Source organism: Aedes albopictus, chromosome 3, assembly GCF_035046485.1.
Source record: "Aedes albopictus strain Foshan chromosome 3, AalbF5, whole genome shotgun sequence".
Classification (NCBI taxonomy): Eukaryota; Metazoa; Arthropoda; class Insecta; order Diptera; family Culicidae; genus Aedes; species Aedes albopictus.
In genome coordinates this window covers 12033754-12061226 of record NC_085138.1, presented here as the reverse complement: position 1 = coordinate 12061226, position 27473 = coordinate 12033754, and the positions used below count along the sequence as shown (strand labels likewise).

Below are 27473 nucleotides of genomic sequence, written 5' to 3'. Positions count from 1 at the left end.
AAAACCAAAAAGTGAGGAAATGTTTCCAGTTTCGCCTTAAGTACACTCCCGATCAAAAGTTTGGGGTCACCCCCTCAAAAACATGTCATTTTATTAGACCCATATCTCCGCCAATTTGCGTCCGATTTCAAAACCCTAGTTTTGATTCAAAAGATAATAAGTCAAAGAAACTTTGAACATGATTTAAAAGAAACTTTTTCAAAAAATTTTGTATGTAAACTTAACCCAAAGTTGCCAAATTTTCTAAAAAAATGTATATAAACTTACGCCAGTGTCGCTGGAAATTGGGTCGACCAAATTTTAAGATGAGAGAGGTGATATAACCCATTTTCTATTAGCTTTCAACTACTTTTTACAGAACTTAGCTAAAAAATCTAGAAAAAAGTTATTAAATAAATTTACTCTTCATGTCATCGACCAAAAGTTTGGGGTCACCCCTCAATATGATGTATCAGCCAAAAGTTTGGGGTCACTTTCGTAAAACATGGAAAAGTGAGTTGGTGATATCTTCGTCATCTATAGTTCAATTTTAATTATTTTTGGCTCATTTCTAAGATAATTAACTAAATTTACGTTTGATGTCTTTAACTTAACGTATTTAACGATTTTTGTACATAAAAAAAATATTTTTATTTTTATTTTTATTAAATTTTTATTAAAAATTTTATGTAAAGTTAACACATTTCACCACACTTCAAAAAATGAGGCAACTTTACGTTAAGTTTTAGTATGTAAATTTTAACAAATATGTGTGGTTCAATGTCTATGGAGTAAGTATCATTCATTTTGTTTCAAATAAGCCAAGAAGATTTTTTAGCTAAGTTCTGTAAAAAGCAGTTGAAAGCTAATAGAAAATGAGTCATATTACCGCTCTCATCTTAAAATTTGGTCGACATAAATTCCAGCGACACTGCCGTAAGTTTATATTCATCTTTTAGAAAATTTGGCAACTTTGGGTTAAGTTCCCGAGCAAAGTCTGATAGCAAATTGAAAACTAATTTTGATGTTGTGATATTGCAAATTTTGATAACTCAGGTTGTTGTCGTTTTGGTCGTTTTAACGGTTAAAACATCAAAAATGAGAGCAGAAAAATATTCCTGTGACAGCAAATTGAAAATCATTCCTGCTATCGATGATAGCAAATTGATAACTGTTTTTGTTATCAGCGCAAGAAAAATGAAAAATCGTCAAATGTAGTGTTTTTCGTTTGATATCAAATTCTAAATGCAATAATACAATTGCACTAATGATATATCCCTAGAATAACTTCACATAGTTTACTAAAAGATTTAAAAACTATCGTAACACAAAATATTTACATTAATTCAAAATGACAGCAAACCGAAAGCAAAATTTGAAATCAAATTAAGTAAAGATATAATGATATCAAAATGTGATATCAATTTGTTGCTGAATACAAATCATGTTTTCGATTTGCTGTAATTTTGTTGTTGGACTTTGCTCGGGTTTACATACAAATTTTTTTGAAAAAGTTTCTTTTAAATCATGTTCAAAGTTTCTTTGACTTATTATCTTTTGAATAAAACCTAGAGTTTTGAAAACGGACGCAAATTGGCGGAGATATGGGCCTAAAAATATGACATGTTTTTGAGGGGGTGACCCCAAACTTTTGACCGGGAGTGTATACTGGAAAAACTTGTAATTAGAAGGCACGAAATGTTGCTAATTGACAAATTGAGTGTATATATTTAAAAAAAATATTGAAAATATACATAGATTCTTTCAGATTTTTTCAAGGATCTTCTTAGAAACTCCTGCAAAAGTTTCAAAAATCAACAATCCAAGCATTTCTTGTTTGATGCATTTTAACATATTTACAAGAATTCTACCGAGGAATTCTTTTAGAATTTCTCCAGGGATTGCTTTAGGGGTTCTACCAAAGCTTTATTTGAAATTCTAAAAGAATTCCTTCAAAAAGGCTTTTAGAAATACCTCCCAAAATTCCATCTGGAATTTTTCCGAAGATCTTTTTAGTTGTTCATCCAAGAAAACCTGTTGCGATTTCTTAAAAGATTCGTTCAGAATTTATTTAATTTTTCTTCTAAAATATCTTAAAAGATTTTAACTAACAATTCTCCAAGTCTTCCATTAAACATTTTAAACGTGAATTCCTCAGGAATTCCACCAATAATATTGTAATAAAATCTATCAAAAATCATGCAAGTATTTTGTCATATCATGTTTATACAAGTTCCGCAAAAAAATTCAAGAATATTCACAGAAATATCTTTAAAAAATTATCCTGAAATTCCTTCAAAAACCGTTCCGAAATTTGTCCAAGGTTTTCATCATGTTTTTTTTTATTGATACCTTTAAAGATTTCTTTGGTGATAACACCAAGGATTCTTCCAGATTTCTTTCACGAAACCTCTAGGAAGTTTTTTCTAATGATTTCATCAGGTATTTTTACTAAGTATTCCATGAAAAGTTTCACCAAGAATTCTTCTTAGGATACTTTTAAGAATCGTCTAGGAGTTATTTCAAGGACATCATACAAAATTCTTTCAAAAGTTGCTCCAGCGATTGCTTCGGGAACTTCTCCAAGCGTTTCTAAAGTAATTGTGTCGATAATATTCCCAAGAATTCCATTGAGAATTTCCTAAAAATTTCCAAAAACGAAGAAATTTTTCAAGCGTTCTTTTTGCAGTACTTCAAACGATTTTTCTAAAAGTCCTTTCAAAGATTTCTTAGGAATTTCTTCAAGCTTTTTTTTATCAACCTGCAGGGATTCTTAAAGTCTTCAAGAGTTTCTCCAAAGAATTCTTCAATATATGTAGAAAAGATTCCTTCTGGTATTTCTCAACGGTTTTCCTCAGGGGATCCTACAGAAATCCCTCCATGGCCTCTTGCACAAATTCCAAGAAAATCTATAGGAATGCCATTAAAGTTTGTTTTTTTGATTTGCACAAAAGAACTTCAGAGGAATTCTTTGGAGTTTCCGCCATTGATTTCTTTGAGAAATAATCCAGGCATTTCGTAGTAAATTCTGTCATAAATCCCTTTACTTTTAAAATTTTCTTCGAGAACATTTTACGTAATTCCTCCAAGTACTTCTAGCCTAACGTGTGAAAAGGCCTAGCTGCTTGTTGTAAATAAATTGCGCACCGATATCAATCAAAGATTCCTTTAGAAATTCCTTCAAAAACTCCTACAAGCATTTCTACAAGAATTTCTTCAAGATTCCTTTAGAAAATCTCCCAAAGATCCATGCAGTTATGGCTCCAAGCATGATCTCAGAAATTCATCAAAGATATTTTTACATGAGGAAATTCCAGAAAGAGCACTTAGGAGAAAGTCAAGAGAAACTCTGTGAGATATCCCAGGACTTACATCACAATCAATCTTCTGAGAGACGTGAGAAACTTCAAGAGAAATCTCAAGTGAAACTTAAAAAAAAATCCCCTGAGAACCTTTAGGGAATATCCGGGCTAAAACTCCTGTAGAAATCCCGGGTGAAACTCTAGGAAAATTCAGATATTTCTTGAAGAAATTACAGAAGAAACTTCGAAATAAATCCCGGGAGGAACTCCTGCAAAAAAAAAATGAAAAACTCCATAAGAAATCCTTGGAGGACCACTACTAGATATCCCTAGAATAGCTTGTGTTGAAGACCTCCTGGGGAAGTCCCAAGAGGAACACCGCAAGGAAACGCGAAAAGTTTTCAAGAGAAATCCTGAGAGAAACTCTAGGAGAAAATCCACGTCAACATCTGAGAGGACTCTTGTGGAGATCTCGGGATAAATCGTGGAAGATATTCCACGATTTTTTTTTGGGAGAAAATTTCTTTGGGAAAACGCAGCAAGAACTCCGGGAAAATCCCTTGCGGGACTGTGGAAGCAACACCGGAATACCCTACGGAAGAAATTCAAAGCTTCGAAAAATAGCGGTAGGGATCTGAAAAAATCACTGGGAGGAATAAAAAAAAGGAATACCAGATAGAATGCTTGAAACTATATGGAACTATGGAAGGCATCTTGTGAGAAATCCTGGAACCTGGAAGGCATTCCAAGAGGTATTTCAAAAGAAGTTCCAGAAAGAAATTCAAATAGAATTTCTGGATCAATTAATAATTTCTAGATGGATTTTAACTTCCAGATTCGTCAGTGTCTACATGGCATTTGCTAATCGTAATCACCTTAAAACATCGTAAAATTTTAGAGGTAACCAAGACCACATTTTGAGATAATTTCAGGGTTAGAAAAAAAAAGAAAATTTCTACAGATATTTTTGAACTTCGAAGTACTTTAGAAAATTGATATGCACCTACGAGAAATCCATTCAGAGGCATTAGACTGGAAAAAGGACCAACTAACAATAAGAATGAATAATTATTTCTCTAATTCTATTTCCGTCTATTTCGGGCACAACCTGAATTCAATTCCCGGCACTCCTTCTACGTGACATTAAGATACATAGGATGGTCAAAAACTATGAGTTCACTAAAAAAGATGGTCAAGTTCTTCGCCATCCAAATCAAATCACGTGTTCAAATTACTTTTAAGTAGAAAGCTTTTGCATTGCGATGGATATAGCGTGCGAATATCGAAATAATTTTTGCATTTATTATTTCTACCCACCAGATCATAGAATACGCCATCACAGTGCAGCGAAGAAATTTATCTTTGTGGTTGTAAAATACGATGTTTCGTATGGAGAAAATCCACGCACACATTTGCTTGCATCCTTCCTAGACGAAGACAACTTGTTGTTTACATTTTATCGACGGGAAAAAATGATTTATTTAATTAGTTGGAGCAGCTTTTGTTACAATCTGCAGAAGTGAAATCCAACTTTGAAGTGCAACAGAGCTTTTGTGGGGTTTGAATTGAAGTTTGGTTCAATAAGTGCATCTGGCGAAATGAGAATTGAATGGTGCTGAAAAAAAATTCGGCTAGGTGCTGCTTTGATGTGATTGTCTTCGTTGTACGCAAAAACGAGAATACTCGTTATTGGAGTTAAATTGAAACGTGAAATTTCGCGTAATTATTCGATTTCCAGTGCCATCTTTTTGCTTTTATCTGATGAGCCATTGGCAAAGGTAAGTTGAAATATTTGTAATTATCGGCTATTTCCCGTCTGATAATACGGGATTTAACGCATATGACGAAGTAGATTTCTACCCTATTATTTGACCCTGTGTACTGGCATCTTAACGAGTATTTAATATTTGACTACGTACCTATTTAAAAAAAAATCGAAAAGTAAGGTTAGTTCCACTTTCGTTCCGGTGGTTCGAAATTCCCTGGTTTCCCAAAATTTCTTGAATAATTATTTTGTTTTTGCACCATAGGTTTTAAAAATGGTGATTATACTACGAATAACTTATTCGATTCGCACAAGCAAACGTATACAAACAATATACGCACCGGCAGGCAGCACGTCTGTCTATATTTACTTAAAGGAAACCGAAGCATTCAATCAATCCGAGTAATCCAGAAGGTCTGCGCGAATAAACATAAACACCGAAGGAAGAAAGACACATATAAATATTTACATTCGCGGTCAAACTTGCGGATCTTTGCGTTGCATACAGTAGCGACGACGTACTCTGCGAACTTGTAATTCTTATTTTAGACCAACGACACAAGAAATGTAATAACGGATGTATCCATAGCTACTACTCATAGCCTACTGCTGTTACTGACAAGAGAGATTGTGCGGAAAGATCTAGTCATCATCGGCGAAAACAAGGCGTCCGTAGACGTCGTAGACACGCGTAGACCTCTAGTCATCTAGATTCTAGACGAAACTGATGACAGAGAGGAAATCCCATGTTTCACATCGTAAACAATGAAAATGGGAACACTACTAATGCTCTCACGGTATACGTATTGCCAAATAGTTGCTCCGTCGTTGTCGGTAAACATGGCTCACTGACACATGCTCCCGTTTGAACGGAGACTGACTCCGACTCATCATCGTACAAGGAACCCTGCGAAATTCGAGCATAAACGGTTATGGAATGTGGGAGTAAAATGGACACCCACATTTTTAGTCATTTCTGGTGAAAATGTGGCATAATTCTTCTGTTTTGCCTACCAATATGGTAGATGGTAACATGTTCTAAAAATTTAGTAAAAGATTGCAGTTTAAATTTTTCAATTATTTCTTCAGCCAAAAATGCAACCGGCGGGAGATAATTAGTGTGAGTAAATTGGATAGTCGATGGGAGTAAAAATAACATGTAATTCACATCTAGTTAGACCATCCAAACATTTCAATAGGTCCTATCTGCATTTGACAGACTCTCTTTGTTCACTTTATCTTTCAATTATTGCAATGCAACACTTTTCAACTACTTCTGCAGTACAAATCAGAAGACGATTGTTTTGACCATCATTCTATGCAAGGAGACCATCATAATTCAAATAAACGAAAGAGAGGGAAACCAAAGAGAGCCTCTCTTCTGCAGACCTTTAGACCTGCAGAACCTTAGATATGTTTGGTCTGATTTGTGAAAAAAAAAAACACGGATTTTTCACATTTCTGAAATGCTTAATGTATGAGTTGCTATGGGAACAGTGAACTTTCCCTTCGATTTTCTCCGTTCGTTGTTTTTGTTAGATACGGTGTTTGGTAAAGTTAGGCTTGAATGGCCCTTAAACACAACCCCTGTTCATTTAACCCCCCATTCCCCAATGTTATGAAATCCCGATTGGAATTGATTTACGACTCGAAGCGAAACGATATGTTCTTGCATATGATGCTTGTGGAAAAGGTGCAGCTCGGGAACAAACTTCACGGTGGATGACTTACGGTTTTCACGCTAATTAGCGTATGGCCATTGCATTGCAGCAACAACAGGAACGAACGGCGAACGATCCGAGAGGAAATGACACAGTTCTGGTTCATTTCCTTCGCAACTCCGCAAGACGCTTCGGAAAGCGGGCAGGCAGCATGCGATGCGATGATGAAGTACTGTTCGGTAGCTCCCAGTAGGCGACTTCAAAGAACAACTTCACACGTGTCTACTAGATAGATCGAGGAGATGGACAACCCAGCGTAGGTGCGTGGGTGCGGAATTCCGTACGTCAAAATCGGGTTTGCGACTACTGCGACGGACGACAGTCGGTGAGGATTGAACGATGATTATTTATAGAATGTCACATGTGTCACATTGAAGCACGGTGTCGGTTCGGTACGGAATGGGACTGACCGACCAACCATGGAATCGCGATTTGTTTACGGTGCAACCGCTGTCATAGCAACGTACGTGCGCGCTGTTTGCTGTGGTTGCAAATGCCTATGGACGGATGCTCTTTCGTCGCCTCGTTGAAGTAGGCTTACTCTGTGTACGTTGGCATGCGCAGATCCTTGTTTTTCTAGGCATTTTCACATCGGAAAACACTGAACAATGATGCGCAACAAGTGTGAATATTGGTACATAACTAGCCTCGTGCGGTGGACACAATTCAGGGTTATTGCAGTAAACTCCAGACGGGGAATTAATTTACGACCGAATACAAATATGACATTGTAAACAAAGTAATCTGTGAATTGCTCTGCAGGGGACTCTAGTGGCATACTGAAGTCCTGAAGTCTTTTCTATGCGGTGCGGTACTGCTTATAGTATTTCTAGAAATTTCATTTGTACAGTCGATTTCAATCTGGTGGTTTCAACTAACTGCGATAAAAGTCGTTTCAATAATTAATAAAAAATAAAGGTCGATCTTTACTCATTTTTATGTAATAACCAGTAATCAGGTATTGCGACTTACTATATAATGCAACTATTTACGCGCTATATTTACGCCCGCATAAACTAGAGCTTCACTGTTGTTGGAGGGTACCTATTCCAAAAGACGATACGCAGCACATGGCAAAGCGTTAAATTCATGCGGGACACGTTTTCGCGCTTAGTTTCTGGCGTCTCATTCTACGCCGTTTCAAGCTCCGAGCTGCACGAGCTGCATCAACCGAGTTTGGTTAAGATAAAATTAAATTGTACTTTTGTAAGAGACGCAGACGTACACGCTAGAAGTTTTGCTTGAAAACGATTCAAATGACCTAATCATAGTATGCGTCAAGAGTAAAATGCTCTGTTCTTCTTCTTCTTCTTATTGGCTTTACGTCCCCACTGGGACTTGGCCTGCCTCACTACAACTTAGTGTTCTTTGAGCACTTCCACAGTTATTAATTGAAGGGCTTTCTTTGTCTGCCATTGCATGAATTTGTATATTATGAGGCCCAGGGAGTCGAGAATATTTTTTCGACTGGAACGGGAATCGAACCCGCCGTCTCTGGATTGGCGATCCATAGCCTTAACCACTAGGCTAACTGGAGACCCCAAAATGCTCTGTTATGAATCCCAGGCATAGTTTAGAATCCCTGATGATGTCCTGAGACATGATATACTAGTACAAATCTCAGTAGTCTTGTTTCTCTAAATTTTCTCCGTTTTAGAATAAGACCCACGAATGCTGCGTATCTGGCACTGCAAGAAACACAGACTATCTACGGTCAAACAATTGTGTTTGGATTAATGTTAGAGTGCATTACTGTTTGCCGGCAGCCAACGGCGCGTAGACGAACGGCGGCGGCGGACGTGTGCGATTGCACTTGTTTGTTTGAAATCCGAGACTGCATCATGCAGCGCAGCAGAGCGCAGTGGCATCTTTATTACCGAGCTGAGGGGAAATTAGCGCAGTAGACACACAAATTTTAGTTTATCGAATTACCAATCCACCGACCGAGTCTGCGAGGGAGTTGAAAGAAGAAAAGAAGCAAGGGTACGAATCTTGAGTACGGTGAGGTCCAAGTAGGCAGAGATAACTGGTGGTATGAGCACGAGTTCAAGCGATGATAGGTCTAAGTAGGCGCAATATGATATCTGTGTTTATGCCGATATCTTTGCTATGAACAAAAACGTTTTTATTCTCAGTTAAGTGATCGATTGCATGCCGACTGCAATACCTACTAGATGGGAAAAAAAAATTATTACAGGTTGTGTTATTTTGTTACAATGGTTTTTGTAACAACGTGCAATAAAAGTGTTACGAAATTATGTTAGAGGCAATTATATTACAATGCATAATATAACAAATGTTGTTATACGTCTGTTTGATTAAATAAAACAAGTTTTGTTATAATTTAGATAGTAAAATTATAACAAATGGTAATACAATTTTTTTATGGATATTCGCATGGAAAAATCCTCATAACAGAATTATATCAATCATTTTTATTTCTAATAACAGTTGTCATAATTTTGTTATGACTTGTTATGTGCTTCTGGTCGGGGATATCACTTACAACGAGAGGTCAATAGGTCAGATGTTGATACTACTTATCAATTATACATTAATAATGATGGATTTGAGTTTGATATTCTAAAAAGTATCAGGAGGAAATCTCCTCGAGATTCCGGAGGGAATCTCCACGAGATTCCGGAGGGAATCTTCGCCAGATTCCGGAGAGAATCTCCACGAGATTCCGGAGAGAATCTCCACGAGATTCCGGAGAGAATCTCCACGAGATTCCGGAGAGAATCTCCACGAGACTTCGGAGAGAATCTCCACAAGATTCCGGAGAGAATCTCCACGAGATTCCGGAAGGAATCTGCACGAGATTCCAGAGGGAATCTGCACGAGATTCCAGAGGGAATCTGCACGAGATTCCAGAGGGAATCTGCACGAGATTCCAGAGGGAATCTGCACGAGATTCCAGAGGGAATCTGCACGAGATTCCAGAGGGAATCTGCACGAGATTCCAGAGGGAATCTGCACGAGATTCCAGAGGGAATCTGCACGAGATTCCAGAGGGAATCTGCACGAGATTCCGGAGGGAATCTGCACGAGATTCCGGAGGGAATCTCCACGAGATTCCGGAGGGAATCTCCACGAGATTCCGGAGGGAATCTCCACGAGATTCCGGAGGGAATCTCCACGAGATTCCGGAGGGAATCTCCACGAGATTCCGGAGGGAATCTCCACGAGATTCCGGAGGGAATCTCCACGAGATTCCGGAGGGAATCTCCACGAGATTCCGGAGAGAATCTCCACGAGATTCCGGAGGGAATCTCCACGAGATTCCGGAGGGAATCTCCACGAGATTCCGGAGGGAATCTCCACGAGATTCCGGAGGGAATCTCCACGAGATTCCGGAGCGAATCTCCACAAGATTCCGGGGGTAATCTCCACGAGATTCCACAGCAAATCTCCACGAGATTCCGGAGGGAATCTCCACGAGATTCCGGAGGGAATCTACACGAGATTCCGGAGGGAATCTACACGAGATTCCGGAGGGAATCTACACGAGATTCCGGAGGGAATCTACACGAGATTCCGGAGGGAATCTACACGAGATTCCGGAGGGAATCTACACGAGATTCCGGAGGGAATTTCCACGAGATTTCGGAGGAAATTTCCACGAGATTCCGGAGGGAATCTTCACCAGATTCCGGAGGGAATCTCCACGAGATTCCGGAGGGAATCTCTGCGAGATTCCGGAGGGAATCTCTGCGAGATTCCGGAGGGAATCTCTGCGAGATTCCGGAGGGAATCTCTGCGAGATTCCGGAGGGAATCTCCGCGAGATTCCGGAGGGAATCTCCGCGAGATTCCGGAGGGAATCTCCGCGAGATTCCGGAGGGAATCTCCACCGGATTCCGGAGGAAATCTCCACCGGATTCCGGAGGAAATCTCCACAAGATTTTGGAGGGAATCTCCACGAGATTCCGGAGGGAATCTTCACCAGATTCCGGAGGGAATCTCCACGTGATTCCGGGGGGGAATCACCACGTGATTCCGGGGGGGAATCACCACGAGATTCCGGAGGGAATCTCCACGAGATTCCGGAGGGAATCTCCACGAGATTCCGGAGGGTATCTCCACGAGATTCCGGAGGGAATCTTCACGAGATTCCGGAGGGAATCTCCACGAGATTCCGGAGGGAATCTCCACGAGATTCCGGAGGGAATCTCCACGAGATTCCGGAGGGAATCTCCACGAGATTCCGGAGGGAATCTCCACGAGATTCCGGAGGGAATCTCCACGAGATTCCGGAGGGAATCTCCACGAGATTCCGGAGGGAATCTCCACGAGATTCCGGAGGGAATCTCCACGAGATTCCGGAGGGAATCTCCACGAGATTCCGGAGGGAATCTCCACGAGATTCCGGAGGGAATCTCCACGAGATTCCGGAGGGAATCTCCACGAGATTCCGGAGGGAATCTCCACGAGATTCCGGAGGGAATCTCCACGAGATTCCGGAGGGAATCTCCACGAGATTCCGGAGGGAATCTCCACGAGATTCCGGAGGGAATCTCCACGAGATTCCGGAGGGAATCTCCACGAGATTCCGGAGGGAATCTCCACGAGATTCCGGAGGGAATCTCCACGAGATTCCGGAGGGAATCTCCACGAGATTCCGGAGGGAATCTCCACGAGATTCCGGAGGGAATCTCCACGAGATTCCGGAGGGAATCTCCACGAGATTCCGGAGGGAATCTCCACGAGATTCCGGAGGGAATCTCCACGAGATTCCGGAGGGAATCTCCACGAGATTCCGGAGGGAATCTCCACGAGATTCCGGAGCGAATCTCCACGAGATTCCGGAGGGAATCTCCACGAGATTCCGGAGGGAATCTCCACGAGATCCCGGAGGGAATCTCCACGAGATTCCGGAGGGAATCTCCACGAGATTCCGGAGGGAATCTCCACGAGATTCCGGAGGGAATCTCCACGAGATCCCAGAAAGAATCGCCACGAGTTCCCGGAGAGAATTGCCACGAGATTCCCGGAAAGAATCGCCACGAGATTCCGGAGGGAATCGCCACGAGATTCCGGAGGGAATCTCCACGAGATTCCGGAGGGAATCTTCACCAGATTCCGGAGGGAATCTTCACCAGATTCCGGAGGGAATCTTCACCAGATTCCGGAGGGAATCTCCACCAGATTCCGGAGGGAATCTTCACCAGATTCCGGAGGGAATGTTCACCAGATTCCGGAGGGAATCTTCACCAGATTCCGGAGGGAATCTTCACCAGATTCCGGACGGAATCTTTACCAGATTCCGGAGGGAATCTTCACCAGATTCCGGAGGGAATCTTCACCAGATTCCGGAGGGAATCTTCACCAGATTCCGGAGGGAATCTTCACCAGATTCCGGAGGGAATCTTCACCAGATTCCGGAGGGAATCTTCACCAGATTCCGGAGGGAATCTTCACCAGATTCCGGAGGGAATCTTCACCAGATTCCGGAGGGAATCTTCACCAGATTCCGGAGGGAATCTTCACCAGATTTCGGAGGGAATCTTCACCAGATTCCGGAGGGAATCTTCACCAGATTCCGGAGGGAATCTTCACCAGATTCCGGAGGGAATCTTCACCAGATTCCGGAGGGAATCTTCACCAGATTCCGGAGGGAATCTTCACCAGATTCCGGAGGGAATCTTCACCAGATTCCGGAGGGAATCTTCACCAGATTTCGGAGGGAATCTTCACCAGATTCCGGAGGGAATCTTCACCAGATTCCGGAGGGAATCTTCACCAGATTCCGGAGGGAATCTTCACCAGATTCCGGAGCGAATCTTCACCAGATTCCGGAGGGAATCTTCACCAGATTCCGGAGGGAATCTTCACCAGATTCCGGAGGGAATCTTCACCAGATTCCGGAGGGAATCTTCACCAGATTCCGGAGGGAATCTTCACCAGATTCCGGAGGGTATCTCCACGAGATTCCGGAAGGAATCTCCACAAGAATCCGGAGGAAATCTCCACGAGATCCCGGAGAAAATCTCCACAAGATTCCGAAGGGAATCTCCACAAGATTCCGGAGGGAATCTCCACGAGATTCCGGAGGGAATCTTCACGAGATGCCGGAGGGAATCTCCACGAGATTCCGGAGGGAATCTCTACGAGATTCCGGAGGGAATCTCCACGAGATTCCGGAGGGAATCTCCACGAGATTCCGGAGGGAATCTCCACGAGATTCCGGAGGGAATCTCCACGAGATTCCGGAGGGAATCTCCACGAGATTCCGGAGGGAATCTCCACGAGATTCCGGAGGGAATCTCCACGAGATTCCGGAGGGAATCTCCACGAGATTCCGGAGGGAATCTCCACGAGATTCCGGAGGGAATCTCCACGAGATTCCGGAGGGAATCTCCACGAGATTCCGGAGGGAATCTCCACGAGATTCCGGAGGGAATCTCCACGAGATTCCGGAGGGAATCTCCACGAGATTCCGGAGGGAATCTCCACGAGATTCCGGAGGGAATCTCCACGAGATTCCGGAGGTAATCTCCACGAGATTCCGGAGGGAATCTCCACGAGATTCCGGAGGGAATCTCCACGAGATTCCGGAGGGAATCTCCACGAGATTCCGGAGGGAATCTCCACGAGATTCCGGAGGGAATCTCCACGAGATTCCGGAGGTAATCTCCACGAGATTCCGGAGGTAATCTCCACGAGATTCCGGAGGTAATCTCCACGAGATTCCGGAGGTAATCTCCACGAGATTCCGGAGGGAATCTCCACGAGATTCCGGAGGGAATCTCCACGAGATTCCGGAGGGAATCTCCACGAGATTCCGGAGGGAATCTCCACGAGATTCCGGAGGGAATCTCCACGAGATTCCGGAGGGAATCTCCACGAGATTCCGGAGGGAATCTCCACGAGATTCCGGAGGGAATCTCCACGAGATTCCGGAGGGAATCTCCACGAGATTCCGGAGGAAATCTCCACGAGATTCCGGAGGGAATCTCCACGAGATTCCGGAGGGAATTTCCACGACATTCCGGAGGGAATCTCCACGAGATTCCGGAGGGAATCGCCATGAGATTCCGGAGGGAATCTCCACGAGATTCCGGAGGGAATCTCCACGAGATTCCGGAGGGAATCTCCACGAGATTCCGGAGGGAATCTCCACGAGATTCCGGAGGGAATCTCCACGAGATTCCGGAGGGAATCTCCACGAGATTCCGGAGGGAATCTCCACGAGATTCCGGAGGGAATCTCCACGAGATTCCGGAGGGAATCTCCACGAGATTTCGGAGGGAATCTCCACGAGATTCCGGAGGGAATCTCCACGAGTTCCGGAGGGAATCTCCACGAGATTCAAGAGCAAATATCCACGAGATTCCGGGGGTAATCTCTACAAGATTCTGGAGGGAATCTCCACGAGATTCCGGGTTAAATCTCCGAGATTCCAGAGCAAATTTCCACGAGATTCCGGGGGTAATCTCCACGAGATTCCGGAGGGAATCTCCACGAGAGTCCGGAGGGAATGTTCACGAGATTCCGTAGGGAATCTCCACGAGATTACGAAGCGAATCTCCACGAGATCCCGGGTTAAATCTCCAGAAGATTCCTTGTGGAATTCCCACGAGATTCCAGGGAAAATCTCCACTAGATAGCTGTAATTGATAGAACTTTGGGCTTAATCGGTTAACTCAACTCGAAGAGCACTTTTAGTTTATTTTTTTCTTATTTGACCGCTTTGTCTCAGAATTAAGTGTACCAAACTAAATAAGTTTTTTAAATTTATGTCTAGTATATTGATCTATGAAATACACTTGGTTCAACTGAAATATGTTTAAGGCGAAAAAAGTAACCGAATTTTGAATACTTTTCGAGAAATTTCATGCTTTTCAAATTATGTGACTAGTACCGCCTAGTGGCGAAATTTCACATCAAATGACCCATTAACTTTAAGCCCTTGACCTACCAAACAACTTTGCCGAAGCAACCTACTTTGTAAATAATCAGAATCTTGAGATATATACAAGAACGGCCTGTCCACTGTTAACGCTTGACTTTCAAAATACTTTGCCAAATAAACTATCGCTTTTCAAATATTGCAAATTCCAAACTCTGTATCTGGATAAAGAATCATGAATTTTGAGCCATTCATGTCTATGTCGGCCACAACCTGAATTCAATTCTCGGCACACTTTCTACGTGACACTATGGTACATAGGAGGTAAAAAAATGATGACTTGACCGGAGGTGTTTATTCGAAAAGTCGGCCAATTCCTTCGCAATCCAAACCAAATCATGTGTTCAAAGTACGATTGAGAAGAAAGTTTTTAAGTTAGAGCTTTAGAATAACGACCAAAATATTTCAAATAATATTTTTGCCCATCAATTCATAATATGCCATAACAGTGCATAGAAGAAAGTTTTCTCTGTGGTTGTGAAATACGATTTTCGTGTGCAAAAAATCCTCGCGCACATTTGCTTGCATCCTCCCTGCCGAAGACAACTTGTTGTTTACATTTTTCCGACAGGAAAATAGTTATTTATGTGACGAGTTGCAAAAAGTTGATTTTTTCAGCACGAGTCGTACATTTATCCAAAGAGGCTTGCCGAGTTGGATAAATACGAAGAGTGCTGAAAAAATCGAGTTTTGCAACGAGTTCCATACAAAATTTTATGCAATGATTTTTTCATAATGCAACTCATTTCAGTTGCATAATGTTCATAATGCAACTCAAATGAGTTGCATTATGAACATTATACAACTATTTTTCATTATGCAACTCATTACAGTTGCATAATGAACCAGTTCGGAAAAATTGGCCATTATGATATCAAAATGAGTTGAATAAAATTTAAATTATGATACTGAATTGCATAAAAGTAATTTATATTATTAATTGAACATTCTGCAGCAGTGCAATCCAACATTGAAGTGCCACAGAGCTTTCGTGGGGCGTGAGTTGAAGGTTGGTTCAACACGCGAATTTGGCGAATTGATAATTGAACAGTGATAAAGAACAGTTCGCCTTGCTGCTGCTTTGGTGCGGTTGCCTTCGTCATATGCAAAACGAGAAAAATGATTATGTCGTAAGTAGAGTAAAATTGAAACGTGTATTTTTGTGTAATTATTCGATTTCCAGTGCTATAGGGGCTGGTTATTACTTCTGTCTAATGAGCCATTGGCAAAGGTAAGTTGGAATATCTTTGATTATTGGCAATTTTACATCTGATATGACGGGAATTAGCGCATGACTTTTTTTTTCGCCGATCGGTTTTTTCGTAAACGGTATCTTCAGCTGCCACAGTTGAAGAACAGTACCACCCAGTTTCGATTGAAATTACTCATCCCATTCCGATTGTAGCAAACAAAAACCGCAAAACTTTTGGAATTTGCCGCAATCAAGTGCCTCTTTCCCGAAAATAGAACCACTTGAGCCAAGAACACACAAATAAAAAACCACACATCGTCGTCGGATGGCCGTTGCAACGATCGACACTCTCAGCCCAACTGTATTCGTATCGATTCGCTTACGTAATAACTCACTTCTGGAAATGCTAACAGAAAGAGCTACTCACTGTCGAAGAGTGTTCTCGCTGCGATAAGAAGTTCAAAGTGTACTCAACGTGTCTTGAGCAAGCAGCATTCGATCCGATTTTTCACAGCAAAACTTTGTGGTTATCGCTTTAAAAATATTAAAAAATTGTGAAACACCTCAATTTTGGGCATGTGGTTGGCGCGCGCCGTCGAAACTATCCGCAAGCCTGGACGGCGCTGATGTGTGCGGTACGTGCCGGTAATAGCAATTAGTACAGTTCACCCACGCGGCCACCATGTTCCCCAAAGCCCATTACCATTAATTTATTCACAATTCGACATACCTATAAGTTCGGGTGCTGAGAGCGAGTTTCAGTGTTTCATCTTTCAACCGAGTTTTATGAATGGACCGTAGCCAACTACCATGCGTGCCCGCCGACGAAGGCGCGAGCTTGCATCTCGTGTACCGAATAGCGCAGTAGGCGTCGACGGGTTTCAGTTTATAATTTGGTGAAACGAGCGCCACTTTGCGTAGTTTGTTCTGGTTTCAACGATATGCATCAGAGTAGGCGCGAAGCGAGGGTGGTTTATTGCCGTTCTGTTCTGGATAGAAACTGTGGGAGATACGGTATGGAGTTTCGACATTTTGGAGATGAAATGGGGATTAACATAACAGTTAGTAATACAACGAGTTGAAAAATGTAGTTTTTCACAGCACAAATCTCAAGTAGTGCTATAAACGCTGCAGTGTTCTTACCTTTTATTTTCTGTGGAAACATAAATTGCCCGGAAAATTAGTGTAGCAAAACTCGCAAATCTTGCAAAGAATTTGCAAAGTATGTTATATCATCATCATAGATACGCTTATCTATGTTTTTTACTCCGTGATTTATCCGAACTAATGACTGTTGCACAATGAATTAACTGAATAATTGTCTGGGAGTGGTCAACTATTCTCACTGTACAATCTTTAGAATTTAGAGGCTTTCTTTAACGAAAAAATAACGGCACCGGCCACGTCCTTGCAATCGGGTTGGAAGAGGGAAGGAATATTAGTACCAACCTTTGTTAAGTGAAAGTTGGCAGTTGGTTTCAAATGTTACACTAGAATTGCTAAAAATAATAGTTGTTAGCAAAGGTATCTCCAGGAATTGTAACAAAAAATGGACACACTGGTGGTTAAGAATTACTATGACTTCAATTAAAATTCAAGAAATAAGATGCTATCCCGACTAGGGAATTGTAACAAAAGTATAACATAATCCTAACAAACTATGATATTTATAACTCATTGTGATATAATCATGTTTAACATCCTTGGTGTTTTCAAAATACTGTAACTCAATTATATCACATTATCAGGGTTGCTACAAGAAGCATGGAAAAAAATCGGCGTCAAATCCGCGCGAGCAAAATTTGAATCCGCGCCAAATTCGCGCGGATAAAAATACCTGAATGAAACGGGAAGAATTTCTTAAGTTTTTAAATACAATGCCTGAAACAAACCTTTTCGAACAATTCTTAAGATAATGAGCATGAATTCTAGTAGGATATTGTGGAGGTTGCTCTTAGAACTTAACTTTGCAATTTTTTTAGTAATGTCTGAAGAATCTCAGTGAGACATTCTAGAAAAGAAGCTTTAAATAAGTATTCTAAGTAGAATACTTTAAGGCCCATCTATGAACTATATACATAGACTTTAAGGAGCAGGGAGTGGCCTGGTCAAAGTCTACGCTTTATACTAATGTCGAAAATTTTGTATGGACAAAGTCTATAACGGTGGATGGCTCTGAAATGCCAAAAAACTAGTTTACGTAGTTTATGGGCAGCGCCTCTAGAACATACTGAAGAAATGCCAAGAGAAAGAGATGCCTGTGAAAATCAGAAAATATCTTTCTCCGCAGTTATACTACTAAAAAATCCCTACAGCAACTCTGTGAAGGTTCCTGAAAGACAATGTTGCAATTTTTTAAAGATTTACTCGCTGGTTCAATTATTTTGTTTTAGAATTTTTTCAAGAACTTTTTAAGAATGTTTCCAGTTTTTGTCCATGGATTCCTTTAAAGATTCGCCAGGGGTTTTCTTCAATTTTTTTGCTATAATTCTCACACGGATTTACATGTAATTTCCTTCATGGTGCCTCGAAAGATTTTTCTAAAATGATCTAAGGATTTCTACTAGAAATGCCTCTAGAACTATGTGCTGGATTATCTATTCTTACGTACGGGAACTCTTTTAGAGGCTTCTAAATAATGGATGGGTTACTCTCTACTCTCAGAAACAAATTTGAATGTTTTTTTTTATGTTTAAGAAACTTGCATTCAAAGGATCAATCGTACCATATCCATAATGCGTAACTACAGCGCATTTGTCCCCTCTGCTTCAATGCCGAGCGCGCTTGTTATGCACTACAGCAAGCGTGCACAACTTGGGAGATAAATGCGTTGTAGTTACGCGCATGAGCATCTTCAGGGTGTCTACTCATAACTCAAAATAAAATTCCCTGAGTTTTCCAGGTTTTTCCAAAGAAAATTTTGAAAGTTTATAATTAAAAAAATAAACCAAATTTTCTAAAAATTTGGGATTTCTATCAGAGTTTCTTCCTGGATTTCTGCAGAAGTTTTTCACGAGGTATCTGTTGGAGTACCTCCCGATATTTCTTCCAGAGGCTTCCAGAGTTTCTAGCTGGATTCCTTCTGAAGATCCATTCAAAATTATTCAAAGTTTCTACACGAATGTCACTTTGTGCTCTTCCAGGATAGCTTTCAAACAGTCTCGGGATTTTTTCGGATAGTTTTCCGATATTTCTCTTGGATTTCCGCACGGAATTTCCCTTGTAGCTACTCCCAGGACTCCATGAGATTTTCAGAGTTCCTCTTGGGATGTCCTTAATTGGGATTACTCTTTGAACTTTTTCTCCGAGATGTCTCACTGTTTTTTTTTCAAATTTTTATTGAAGTTCCTGTCAAAATTTCTTCAATTAGATTTTGCGGACTTTCTCACAAGATGTCACTAGGATTTCTTTGAATATATCTCCGCATATTTCTTATAAGGAATGTCGTAAGTTATCCCAGTAGACATTCTGAGAAAACCCCGTGAAAAAATCCCCGCAAAAACTCTGGGAGTACCTATCAAAGAAATCCCTAAGGGAGTATCCAGAATCTTGGGACAATTTCCGGTAAAGATTCCGGGAAGAGTTCCAGAAATAATTCATAGAAAGAATCCACGGAAATGAGAAATATCAGCAAAAGCTCCTGCAGAAATCCTAGTCGCTCCGGAAAAAATCTTAGGAGAAAGTCCAGGGTAAATTTAGAAAAATTCTTAAAGATATCCCAGGACCAACAACGAAAGTTGTCTTTTGAGAGAAGTTCCGGGAGAAAATCCGAGATAAATCTCAGGTGAATCTTCAAAATAAACCCCACGAGAGCCTTTAAGAAATACACCAGCTAAAATTCCTGTAGAAAGCCAGAAAGGAACTCTAGGAGAAAGCTCACATCAATTTCTTAAGGTTTTACATAAAAAAAACGTTTGAAGAAATCTCGGGAGGAACTCCTGCAGAAAATTCTTGAAAAAAATCATAAGAAATTCTTGGAGGAACTCTAGTAGAAATTCCAGGAATGACTTCTGTAGCAACTCTGAGAGAAATTCTGGGAAAAATCTCCTGGGGAAGTTTCAAGAGGAATACCGGAAAGAATCGCGTAAAATCTCCAAGAGGAATTCCGAGAGAAATTCTAGGAAAAAAATTGAGACAACCTCTACCATTTACCCTGATAGGAATTCTTACAGAGAATTCAGGATAAATTATGTTAGAAAATCTACGATTTTTTTCCAGTAAAACGCACGAGGAACTCCGGGAAAATCTTCCGAGCGGCTCTGGGAGCAATACCGGGAAGAAATTCTGGAAAGAAATTATGTGGTATCCCCGAAAAAACTCCAGGAGAAATCGATCGGAATTCAGGAATCTTGGAAAAAATGCTGAAAATGAATCCAAAAGTTCACCTATCCGGGAAAAAAATCAAATAGGGATACCAAGAAACAAAAGCGTGAAAAATACGGAAGGAATTTTGTGAGAAATCCTGGGAGGCATTCCAAGAAGTATTTCTAAAAAAAGTTCCAAAAAGAAACCCTGACAATTTATGGAAAAATCTGTGTAGCAGAACTTCTATATGGATTTTAACATCCAGGTTTATCCACATTCACCTGGAATTTGTAGAATTTTATCGGAATCGTCGCTTTGTCGGAAATTTGATACGTTGCGAATAATCAATAGGAGGAATTTTTAACGTCTTCACGGAACCACAAGCTACCAGTACGAACCTAAAGAATTACGGCAAAAATATTTGTTTAGTTAGTTTATTCTTACATTACATGTTTGTAATGTAGTAAAATCGCATTTTCGAAAGAAGAAAACACTACATACTCGAAAACTGTTTTATTCATATGAACAATTCAGTCATCTCTATGGACTCTTGTTTTGAGTAGATCTACAAGTAGTAAACTTCACTACTTTTTATTCATATGACCCTATGTTTTATTTTTTTTTATCGGAGTAAAATTTCCCTGAGTATTCCAGGTTTTCCTCTGTTAAATAAAATTCCCTGAGAATTCCCGGTTTTCCAGGTTTTTCCTGGTAGTAGACACCCTGATCTTGGAGAAATTGTCGCAGAATTTCTCCAGAGAAATATTTTGTGGAGTTTCATCCAATTTTATAAGAGATTCCAGTAATTCAGAAATGCTTTACATGACAATTCAATTCAAATTCTTATAGTTTTGTCAGATAAACTCTATTGATAATTTTCTTAAGTTATTTCTTTCGATATTACTACAGGACTTTTATACAAAATTTTCAAGCATTACGAAACAATTCATTTGAGATTTTTAAAATGAAAGCATTAATCCAAAAAAGAAAAGAAAAAGAGATGAAAGTTCATTCACAAAGGTCTTAAGAAGAAATCCTTAGATAAATTCTTGGAATGCACTTTGTAGAAGACCCTTGATGATTTCCTGGATTTTGTTACGGAATTTTTCACAAGTATTCGGAGTAGAGCTCAAAGTTTAGTTCATTCCTGTAAATCCAATACATAGATATTATATGTTATGTCAGATGATTATTTATAAAGGTGAGAGAGTGCTAGCTATGCATGATGGAATAGCAAAACCAATCCCGCGCCAAATCCGCACGAGGGCCGAATTCTAGTGGCAAATCCGCGCCAAATCCGCGAAAATCGCGAAATCCGCGAAATTCGCAAAATCCGCGCTGTTGTAACAACCCTGCATTATGTTTAAAATGTTGTTTGATAACGTATTTATTGTATTATACAGTCGACTCTCTACATCTCGATATTGAAGGGACCATCGAGATAGGGAGAGATTGAAATGCAGATTCAATTTGTAATGCACACTAGATTGAAAAACTCTCCGTAACTAGGAAAAACCATCAACAAACAGATGTCACTTCACATTCCCAGAATGTTTGCACCCACAAAATGAAATCTAGCAGCCTGTGAATATGGGCATATCGACATATGGAGAGAAAACCTAGAACAAAAACGAACGAGATCACATCGAGATAGGGAGATATCAAGATAAGGATCTGTATCGACATACAGAGAGGTAAAATGTATGCAGATTGAAGGGACCGATCAAACCATCGAGATAGGGAAAGATATCGAGATGGAGAACATCGACATGTAGAGAGTCGACTGTAATTTATATCGCGTCTTCGACATTTGGAAAACTCACTAAACAGATTAACTTGCTGCGTAAGCCATGATTTTCCACTTATTTGAAATGTTTCATGATTTTGCGAATGAAATAATCAAAGATTGCCTTGGTGATCGCGACATTTAATCAGTTTAATCAGTTTACGCTGTTAAGTGAATCCCCCTAATGTTACTGAATTGTATCAAATTTTGATAGAAACTAGTAATCCTGAGGTCAAAATTCATATCACTTTTCGATATAATTTTGATCTGATTATACAAAATAGGTTATTATCTTGATTAGACCAGTCTACTTTTTGTTACAATTTATTTCAACATCATCCTGCATCTAGTTTATAACATAATAAGTTATAGAAAAATATCATATCATAAAACAATATGGTATAAACTTGATATAATTTTCTAGTAGGGATGTAACTTCGTTTATAATGTTAATGATCAAGTGGGAACGTCGTCGACTTGTGTGCTTCAGATCTCGCATTGGAGAGTGAAAACTTTGAAAATTGCATCGGTTTACTCCGCAATCTAATTTGCAGAAACTGTAAGAACCGTTCAGGTCACCAACGGTGGATTAATTCAGTTGATTACGCCTGCATCGCACTTGCTCGCGAAGGATCATTTTTAGAAGCGGCGATGTTTGGTTACGCTTTTCCTTTTTTCCATCCCGTCCGTCACTGGCTGTGAGTGCAATGAAATTCGCAACCGTGAAACGATCGTGCCATCGCATCAATCGCCCTTTTCTCGGATTACAGACGATGCGATTCAAGCGCAACTCCTCGACCGTGTGGCAGCCAGGCGAAGGCCACCAGCCCAGAGCACGGTGCTCCGTGTTTGGCCATCGTCGTTCTGACTGCCGTCGTGCCGGTTTAGTATATGTGGAAAAATAAACAAACCTTACCCGGCCTGGTCTGCCAGTAGTGTGATGATCTCATGTGACGATAATCCCAGAGTTGGAATCTTTTGGCACGCAAACTTGCTTTCGCTAGAACTTTTTAGGCCACTGACATTATTAATAGAAAAATTTTGATATATCAGACGAAAGGGTGCCCAACCTTTAGTTTTTCAAAATCGGTAACACAACACATGTTACGTCAATATCGATCTGTCTAATCTTTCAACGCAATGGATATGCAATCTCAGCCAGCATCGCACAGCGACGCGTCTCAGTGAGTTACGCAATTGCAACAATTGCGCGAATCGGTCATGCGGCGCAAAACAAAACAGTCGATTAATTGTTCGCGCCTACAAAGATGCGCAGTACGTGCGCGCGCACGCCCTGTCAAAGTAGGCTAGCTGCTAATCTGTTGCATTTCCAAGCTTTTCTCGAATAAGGGCTATAAGTATTGAAATAGCACCTAGTTCAGGCGAGTCTGTGGAGTATGGTTCAATGCAATACGCCCTGATCCCAACGCGGTTCGTAATTTGATTCGAGTTGTCACTGTTTGAACTGTCGAAACTATGGCGATTGTTTAGCCCTCGCTTGATTTACCCAGCTTCATCAGTTGGTATGGTATTGTCTGAGTGGGTGTCTGTCTATCTGCGCTGCATTCGAGATCTCGATTAGAATAAACAATTTTATGATAATGATCGATTGATCGGTTGTTCATCTGATGTGTGATGCATTTGTTTGGATGCATTTGGATCACGGCTCGGGTGATCTACATGAGTAAACATCGTAAACCAATTTCGCGCTTGCACCAGTTTTGGAATACGGTCAATGCCATTCCATTCAGTTTGTTATTGAGTGACTAACTCTTTCAGAAAAAAATGAGGATTGTTTCTAACATAACAAAGATGTTGGTGATATTGCAGTGATAGTTGTTTAACCCTTTGAAGCTGGAATTTCTCAAAGCGTTATTATGGAGTTTTTTTTTATGTTTTGGTGGTCAATATGTAGTATAAAAACGGTAGAATATTATTAAAAATATTTTTTTCTGGATATCCTAGGTCATCCAAACTATTTTTGAGTTTAGATCCTAAAATCTGCGGGTGTAACGGTAACTTCTTTCATTAAAAGCTACGATTTGTAATCTATCATGTCCAGTAAGTCTTCTGAAAGTTACAGTGGTTGTTTTTATCAACTAAGCTTCATAACAGTAAGCCCTGAATATCCCAAAAATATATAACAACGCTTATTGTTCCTCTAACTGTTTTGGTAAGTACAGTGGAATATGTAACACTACTTAACGTAGTGGCAAAAGCTATTATCACAAGTGTAGACCTGAAGCTGTGGTCTCCGGAGTAGATCTGGAAATATTTCGAAACTATCTCGAAATGACTCATGATATGCCATGGGGATTACTGATTACAGTTTAAAGTTCATTGTGAGAATAACTACTGTTACTATCAAGAGCTTAATTTCAGGATAGTTTGGACGACCCTCAATGCCCCAAAGGCTCATAACAATATAAAGTAGACTTGAGGTTGGTTCAGTCACCGCGATTGATTATGAAACGTTACTCAGAATGTCAGATATAACTGATGTTACGAGTGTAGACCTGAAATTCGAAACTCAAAGATAGTTTGGCTGACCTGGAATATTCTAATAGTGTCTCTAAATGGCATTTGAGATTTCAAGAGCTTTGCGAATCCCAGCAGATTATGCAATATGTACTTTTATTTATGGCGAAAACACATGAAGTTTTTCTTATAGATTCGAAGCACTTTATTATAGAATTGTTTGGACGACCCTAAACGTTCCAAAGGTTTATAATAAGCTAGAAGACTTCAGATTGCTCTAGTAACTGAGGTTGATTATGCAGCGTTACTCAGAATAATAGATATGGATACTGTTACGAGTGTTGACCTGAAGTCCTGAACTCTAAGGTAGTGACCTGCAATATCCCTGTAGTGTCTCTATACGACATTTGAGATATCAAGAGCTTCGCGGATCCCAGCAGATTATGCAATACTATTGTTTATGGCGAATGCACATAAAGTTTTTTCTTGTAGATTTGAAGGACTTCACTATAGAACAGTTTGGAACACCTAGAAAATCTCAGAATATAAAACACCTTTTGATATTCTTGACGAAGGCTTTATGAATACATATAAACTTAACCCACATCCAAGTTCAGCTTTTAGAACAACTGGTATGTCAATTATTTCGTTTTTCCAAATTTCATGATATTCAGAATGTTCTAGGTTATCAATGAAGTACCAAATACAAATATTCGCATTTTTCCTTAATAGTATTCTGTTTTATCGAATGGGTGAATTTATACAGCCGTTTCTATGTTGGGGGCACCAAAGGGTTAATGTAATCGAAGCAAGTGAGACCTAAATAAGTAGTTATTACCAAAAGAATTTAAAAAAACTTATTAGAAAATACTATTTATAAAATTCATTCGAATCTATTCGAATTATTCCTTCGGGATGAGCTGTCGTTCAATCGAAAGAACTGTCTTTTTATCCACGGAAATCGAAACTGTTTTGTTTATTTAACCATCAAAATGTTGTAAAATTGTGTTACACTCAGAAAAATGAGCTCTTTCGGTTAGACTAGAGAAACTAGCAATATTTTATTCACTAAACAGCCCAATCAATTACAATTGATTGTATACCCTTTGTACACTGCAAGAAAGGTAAAAGCCGAAATTATATTGTTTGCTGTGTCTCCGACAGTTTGAAGAGATACACTTACATAAATAAACGATTCGGTTGTGCCGCGCGGCGCGGCGTGTGCTTTGAAACATTTCGAAACATCAACACAGTAGGCCAGGTCGGGATCTCGGTCTGATTCTAACCGTAGGCTACTTGAATCTCTCTCGATACCTACTAACGACACAACGCTGACACTGCTACTTGGATCCAATGAGCTCGAACAATAAGAGACAAACACGAAGCACTCGGACGGTGGGAATAGTTTTTGAAGTTAGTGTATCAGAACGTCCTAAGTAGGGCTAAATTTAGAAGGAATCAGTTTCACACCGAAAGCGGAGCTCCTCATAACAGCAAGGATTTATTTTAGCTCCTCGAGTACAGTTGCTATCGGCAGTCGAGGTGTGGAAATCTTCGAGCGTAGGGTTTTGGTAAACCTGGCTTTCAGCTGTTGCTTTTAAGAAATACCATCCAATAACAGATCGTAAAGTGAAACCTAAGCCAAGCCACCATCATTGTTTTCCAGTAGCAGCTCGGTCCCCGTGGTGCATCCAATTGTTATTGTTCAAGAAGCTCCACGTCCTCTAAACATTCTTGAGATTTATAGCATGTTATTACTGAAATTGATTCTTCCGAAGGAGCGAGCAGCAGCTGAGGCGTCTCGAGATTTGGCTTCAACCAACATTCCTCAATCTTTGGAAAGATGAAATCATGTCTCGAAAAATGTTCACGCCGCCACACCGTCCACATTATTTAAGTTCAGTGTACTAGGCTACGCACACCTCTCGCGATCCAAGTAGCCGGCGAGCGCGCCACCCGCCGAAAACTCAATGGAGTTTTATTTTTAAAACTAGTAGGTAGGCATGGATATCTACAACCAGAGCGCAAAATAATCGAGCAGATGCACTGAAATTCGTAGTGTGTCATTTTGTAGTCAGCTGCTTTATAGTCGTTTGTCAATTGAATAAATCCATAAATTTTTATTTCCTGGCAAAATCTTTAAGGTTGTGATTCCACACAGTTCTATACCCATCTTGAGACAAAGTTTGGTGTAAATAGTAGGTTTAATTGTGAGTAATTAGCTGATCTTGCCGGTTGACTTTATATCCATTGACTAGAAATGCAGTGCAAATCGACAATATCATTTTCGTTTTGATTATTGACAATTTTGCACGTATTTTCTCATTGACTGTGAATATTTTAGGCCCTGCCTACAACAAACTGATTCTTTTTCATCACTAACGGCGATTTGGACGTAGCGTGCGGTGCACCCACCTGGGTTTCCACCACGTCTAGGAAGAAATGTCCGTCCATCAACTTTTCGCTCGGATGGAGGAAATCCACATCTCTTGGGTGGATTGCGACGCAACTTGACCGAAAAGATTTTCCAAATTCATGGACCGATTTGTTGAGAGTTTTTAAATAAACTTTAAATCTTCATTCTGGAATGATTCTATTCCGTAAGAATATGTGGCATTTCATCCCACCAGTCATCCCATTTTACCGATGCTCAAATGTTGAAAAAGTACAGTCTTCCAAGAGGCGAGCGGATGTTGCATCTAGACAGCCGTTGCCATAACGATGGAAATGGATGGGAACTGCATCGAAGACGGAGCGCGTCTCGTCATAAACAATTGGGAGCATGCCGGGCCGCGAGCCGGGCATAGCAGGCGTGAATTTGAAATAATATACTTTTTCCTGTTCTCTGTATATTTTCATGTAGGTAGGTGCGGAGGTTGCACAGATTTTTTGTTGTTGTTCTTTCTCTGCCGATATTACGCATTTTTTTTTGTGCCACATCGAAATTTCACAAAGAAACCCGCATTACTCGGGTGCGATGTCATCCGCTTGTCACCGTCGTCGCCGTCGTCTGTCTGGAGATTGAACAAGGCGG

The 27473-nt window shown here is 40.5% G+C and overlaps 1 protein-coding gene across 16 annotated transcripts in view; it reads right to left on the bottom strand.

Moving 5' to 3' along the window:
• LOC134284228 (centrosomin-like) overlaps positions 1-27473 on the bottom strand; it is a 139198-nt gene that overhangs the window by 68014 nt on the left and 43711 nt on the right. Inside the window, exon 1 of one of the 16 annotated variants that reach the window (XM_062842904.1) lies at positions 6778-8073. The exons of the other annotated variants lie outside the window; for them this stretch is intronic. The gene's annotated coding sequence lies outside the window, so the exon portion shown is untranslated. Of the gene's footprint in view, positions 1-6777; positions 8074-27473 lie in introns of those variants that run through there. 16 annotated transcript variants of the gene reach the window in all.